Source organism: Lactuca virosa, chromosome 6 (assembly GCF_052849685.1).
Source record: "Lactuca virosa cultivar CGN04683 chromosome 6, Lactuca_virosa_CGN04683_v6, whole genome shotgun sequence".
NCBI lineage: Eukaryota > Viridiplantae > Streptophyta > Magnoliopsida > Asterales > Asteraceae > Lactuca > Lactuca virosa.
In genome coordinates, this window is record NC_136431.1 from 244526525 (window position 1) to 244532722 (window position 6198).

The 6198-nt window shown below is 40.1% G+C and overlaps 1 non-coding gene across 1 annotated transcript; it reads left to right on the forward strand.

The window, feature by feature from the left end:
- Positions 1-5251: 5251 nt before the first annotated feature.
- Positions 5252-5358, forward strand: LOC145123063 (small nucleolar RNA R71). Its single transcript, XR_013714943.1, has one exon. It is a non-coding gene; the product is annotated as a small nucleolar RNA R71 (small nucleolar RNA).
- The last annotated feature ends 840 nt before the right edge of the window (positions 5359-6198 follow it).

Here is a 6198-nt window from a genome sequence, read left to right on the forward strand (position 1 = left end):
CATGTGAAGCGTGTAAAGTCATCTACTATTACCAGTATGTACTTCTTGTGATGGAGACTGGCTACGGTTGATGGACCGCAGAGATCAATGTGCAATAGTTCCAGTGGTTCAGAAATTGAAGAATCCATTACCAGAGGGTGACTTGCTTTGGACTGTTTACCACATTCACAAGCCGGACAGAGAGTATCGTTGCTGAATTTGAGAATAGGGAGACCTCTGACTAGTTCTCCTATGACCAAGTTGTTGATGTACCTGAAGTTGAGATGAGCTAGCTTGCGGTGCCATAGCCAGCTGACTTCGGATACGGCTTTGGATAGGAAGCACAACTGCGGTCGACCAATGATCAGAGAGACATCCAAAGGATACATGGTACCTTCGGATCGGGATTTGATCAGACACGTGTTCCTATCACTTGTCATTACGTAGCAAAATTGATCATCAAATTCAACTCGATGTCCTGCTTTACATAGTTGGCCAATACTGATGAGATTGTGTTTAAGGCTTTCTACATAAGCAACCTTCTTAATAGAAAAGTTCCTCGTAGTGAGAACACCGTAACCTCGGATGATTCCATTCGCATTGTTGCCGAATGTAACATTTCCACCATTGCATATTGGCCTGAAATCCCGAAGGTATTCTAACCTTCCGGTCATGTGCAAGGAGCAGGCACTGTCAATTAACCATTCTTCTTCTTGTTCCTCCTTGCACAAAGCCTGAGAATTACACGGTTAGTTTAGGCATCCAAACTAGTTTGGAGCCTAGGGCAATTGGTGAATTTTTGAAAGATGCATGGACCGAGGTTGCAGGGACGGGTCTCTTGTCAACTTTTATTCCTAGACCTGGGTGTTTGAGCAGATTTGAACTGTTGTATTTTGAAAAAGTACGAGGTTTCTGATTCTGACTAGATTTGTCATAGGATAAATCCTTTTGACAACTACACTGACATTTACAAAAAGCGATTTTGTCATTTGATCTGACACCATGCTTGGTCAGCGGTCTATAGGATGAATTGGACTTGTTACCGGTCCGAGGTTGGTGATCCCTGACATGTAAGTTGTTGAATTTTGAAACAATTTGTTTTTGAAAAGGTTTAGCACGTGCAAATCTTTGAGTCCTTTTTGGTGGATGTGGTAGGATACCTTAACATTTGTTGAAATTTTGACGTGACTTTAAAAGTGTTGGAGTGGGTAAAATACCTTTCCATTTAGGATCATTTGAGGAATAGACCTACAAACCATTGTTTCGAAAAGAGTGAACACCCTTTTGGGTTGTGTCAGAAGAAGTAGGAATGACTTTTGAAGCTGGACTTTCCTTTTTGTTTGTTTTCTTGGTGGGAGAGTTTTTGAAAAGTAGTGTGAGAAAACAAATTTTTCTGGACTCTTGGACTTTGGAAATCTGACATGTTTCTTATTTTTTGAAAAAGTTTGTCTGTTTGTGCCTCGAGATCTAATTTCCTCTTTGAAAGCTTTTTTAGCTAAGGATTTTGGTGAACCGCAGTCATTGTTGTTCAACTGCGGTTTCCTGGAATTTCTAGAATGATTTTGAAAACGTGGGCTTGAGTCATCCGAACTTGAAGATTCTGGGGTTTGTGAGCATTGACCCACTTCAAAGTTCTCTATAGGTAATTCATGATGAATCGCCTGAAGGGTCACGGTTCCTTTTACTGAGGAATGCGGTAGTGAAGATTTGACTACTGCAGAGTAAGTCTTAGTTGGGACTTCAGTGGGAAGTTTGTCGGACTTTTGACTACAGTGTGAAACACTGCGGTCTGAGGACAGAGATGGAAAGTCTTTCGAGACTTCGGGGCCCTCAATGACAATTTCTTCATCAACGACGGATGAGGTTTGAGAATTTGGGTAAATAGTGCCACAGATAGGAATTTGATCACATGTGTGACCCGAAACCTCAGGCACAATTTCCTCAATGACACAATTATTGCTTAGACTATGTAGTCTACCGAAGTGAGTTTTGATGTCTTCGGGAAAGGTCTTGTCATTGACTGGGAAATGAAATTCTCGGTCTGGAGGGACATACGGTGTGTCTTTATTGAACCGGGGTGAGGAATCCATTGCGGTAGGATATCCATTCGATCAACCCCAATTGTATGTATTGTCCACGGTTCCATTGTTTACCAAATTTTCAATAGCTTCACTTTCATTAAACAAATTTTCAATTAAGAGATTTAAGCGTACAATTTCACTCTGAGCTAAATCTCTCTGGTTCAAAGCTATCTCTAATTGGGTTTCACTCAACATTCTTGCATCTTTTTCTAACTCTAGGTCCTTTTCTAACATAGCCATTTTGAGTCTTTTGTTATCCAGTCGTCCTCTCACGTGGAACATCTCTTGGGACGCAATGTTCTTCTCATCTAAGGCTTTGTTATAGTCTGTAAGGATGGCAGCACAAGTGTCATTAAGATCATCTATGTAGGGCTGATAGTCATGCATGCTATAGTTTAGAGTTTGGATCATAAGTTTTACCTGTTCGACAATGCTTAGAGTTCCATCCTTTGCCATGTAGCAGTAGTTCTTTTCCAGCTTTGTAGGCCCATCATCATCCGCAGTTGTCAGCATGCAGATTTTCCCTTTTCCTTTTACACTGCTGATGGCTTCATCTTCGTCTCCGGATGACCAAACTTGATGGTCTCTTTTGACATGGGCTACGTATGCCCTTGCCTTTTCCTTATCTTCCAACTCTTGAGCCATTCTAAAGTAGAATGCTCTGTCTTTTACTACATTGGCCTTACAATCTCTTGCAAAGTGATTCTCTTTGTTGCATTTGTGACAAATTACAACATCAGTCTTGTCTTATGAGGGAGTACCAGAGTCAGTGGTTTGAGGAGACTGCGGTACCTCCTTTGGTTGATTATTTTGAGATTGCGGTGGTGGATGAGAACTTTTGGAATATCGAAGATGGTTATTCTGGGAACCGAAGTTACGGTTGAATGGAGGTTTGTTGAACTGTTGATTCTTGCGGAAGGAAGGAGGTGGTAGACGGTTGAACTGTTGGCTAACCAGAGCAATAGCCTTCTGAAATTCTTCTTGATCGTCATACTCTGAGTCAGCTTCGTATGACTACGGTGGAGTGTCATACGAGGGAGAGTAGAGTGACTGTGGTGGGGCTTGTGCTATGAGAGCAAGTGGTCCTCCGAAGTCAGCACAGTCTTTGAGTACGGTGGATTCTTGTGCTTGCAGCTCTCCATTGAGCTTGTAGAGTGACAAATAGTGAATCTTTCTATCGCCCTGGACTATCATCTTAGCCGTAGTCCAATGTCTTCCCAAACCATTAAGAAACTGAAGATTTGTTTCATGGTTACTGCGGATGGTGCCCGCATTGGATAACTTGATGACTATCAGGTTGAACCTTTTGAAGGAGTCTTCCAAACTTTCGCCAGTATGAGCTGTGAAGTTGTTGAACTCATTGAGTACGGTAGTAAGCTTCTTGTCTTGTGCTTGTTCTGAGCCTTCGTATAAATTCTTGAGAACTTCCCAGATCTCTTTTGCTGATTTGCAATTTATGATAATATCGAAGTTGTCAGGAGCAACTCCACAGGAGATTTCATAAAAAGCAACAGCATCATTTTCCATTTTATCGAGATCATCCTTGGTGGGACGGTTCATGACTGGTTGACCTCCTCCTAGTCTGGTTGTAGCGCCGTCAGTTTGGACTGGTGTAAGAACTGGGACATGTTGTCCTTCTTCTACGGATCGCCATACATCTCTACCAAGTCTCCTTAAGTATCTTTTCATTCTTTGTGACCAGTGATGATACTACCAGTATTGGGGCTCGGTTAGAACCACCAACACTGTTGGAAACATTCAGAGATAACGATTGTGCCATTTTTGAAGTTTTTTTTTTTAAGAAATGAGCTTCAGTGGTATAGAAGGCCCTTTGAAAATCAGAGTTTCGTTTTCAAAAAGCAACCACTATGGCTCTGATACCAATTGTTGAGAGAAAAACTTAGAGACACACTTAAACAAACGTTAGAACAAGTAGTATTGCAGAATAGTTAATCTCGAAGGATCTAAAAGCTCAACAATAATATTAATAAGTTAGAGTTAGATAGTTAGAGAATTAGTTGCGGAAAGTAAAGAAATAGAAATGACAACAATTATTATATCAAGTATACACATAAGTTGATTCATAACAAGGAATGCATTCAAACCGAGTTAATAAGGAAGATCAAACTTAGTGATTAAGTCACGAAAGACTTGCTCAGAAGAGAGGTTATAATCAGTAGTATTCTAGCAAGATTTAAGAGTAAGAAGTGGTGCGTAGTAAGATAGAGAGATAGAAAAGATAACTTCAGAGAAGTGTATTCAGAATAGATAAATGCGTAAGTTATCCGTATTGAATACAAGAGAATGAGCTCTATTTATAGAGACTCATGAAGTACACTAGATTACATCTCTAAGAGTAGCCATGCAAGGCATACTGGACAATAGAGAGTATTATAATAAAGACAAGTAAAGTAATCTAGTTAAGTGACTGCGGTAGGTAGACTCCGGATGCGGTTGCTGATGAAGGAGCTTGACTGCGGGTGCTGGATTGCTGCGGTAGCTGAAGAGGTTGCGGTAGCAGAAGTTCAAGAGGGTCACTTTTTATGATTCAACATTTTCCGATTTGTTGCTCGATATTCTTGATTGAGTCTTGCTGATTTCTGAGAATTGCGTCAGTTTCATCATGCCCCTTTTCTGATGCGGCTGCAAAACGGGCAAACATTTCCTCAAAGTCGGTTTTCTTTTCCGGAGCTGGTTCCTCTTTTTGATAAAAGCATCTTCCTTTTTGTTCATATTTACCTTCCTTGGTCTTCTTGTATTCATCATAAGGTAACCACTATCTCTTACGTTTTCTCTAATCTTCGTCATATCGATCACTGCTCGAATAGCAAACTTGGGCTTTTCGATTGGCATTTTCATCAAAGTCACAATCTTTAGTCAAATGCGGCCCATTACAATTTTCACACCCCACTCGTATTTCATGGATGGTTTGATCCATTTTTGTCATCATTCGATCCATGTTATGCAACATTGCTAAGACTGCCGCCATGTCATTTGAAGCTGTATTCGCCATTCCTCTTGATACGTCTTGTCGAGGGTTGTGGTATTCTTTTGAATGTTTGGAGAATTCTTCGATTAGTTCCTTGATACCGGCCGACGCTTTCTTCATGAGTGGTCCTTGAGAATCAAGGAATTTCCTAGTCATTAAGTTTACCCCATCGTAGAAAATCGAGACTTCTTGTTTTATATTTAGATCGTTTTGAGGACAATTCCTCAACAAACCCGTGTATCGCTCCCATGCCTCATATAATGATTCTCCTGCCTGTTGCTCGAAATTTGTGATAGCTTTTTTCAATTTAGCAACCTTTTATGGTGGGCAAAATTTTTGGATGAACTCTTCATGCATTTGTGCCCATGTTGTGATCGATCCCGTGGGAAGAGCCTTCAACCAATATTTTGTTGCTCCTTTAAAGGTAACCGTAAGCATCCTTAACAAAACTATATCTCGTGGAACGTTTGGAATATAAAAGTAATTGGCATTGTCATTGACTTCATCGATATGTTTTTGTGCGTCTTCATGATCTTTCCCATAGAATGGGATATTGTTAAGTGAAACAAGTATGTGTCCTTTGAGTTCGAAGTTGGCGGTTGCGGGAATTTCAGGTTACTCAAGGCATGGACCGGTCATTACGACTTCGCTTTTTGTATATGCTCATTGTCATATCCCCAATGTCTACCATCGTGTTAATCACCAAAGTGTTATTTATTTCACTCTCTTTCTTTTCCTCTTCGTCTGTATCACTCTCCGTCCCTACCTTGTAATCAACTCCCTTTTTATCTGGAGTTTTCTCAAAACTTTCGAATTTGCTTTCTAAAGTCTTGTTGCTTGATTCTCCAAGTGTTGCTGTATTCTTCTTACGGAATGCAGACTCAGGATCTTCAAATGGTGGTATGATTGGTAATTTCGATCCTCGGGTCATTAATCACTAAAACAAAATAGATGAAACACGTAAAAAGAACAAAACAAAAAAAAAATCAAAACTAACTGTTTGAAGACCACGACGTGGTGATTATTTCCACGACACGGTAAAGAAAATAGAAGAGAAAAATAAAACGTAAATTATGAAAAAATTAGACAGAAAAATCTTAACTTTGTATGAGATAAATCCCACAAAAAGGGTCGAAAACAAAATAGCAG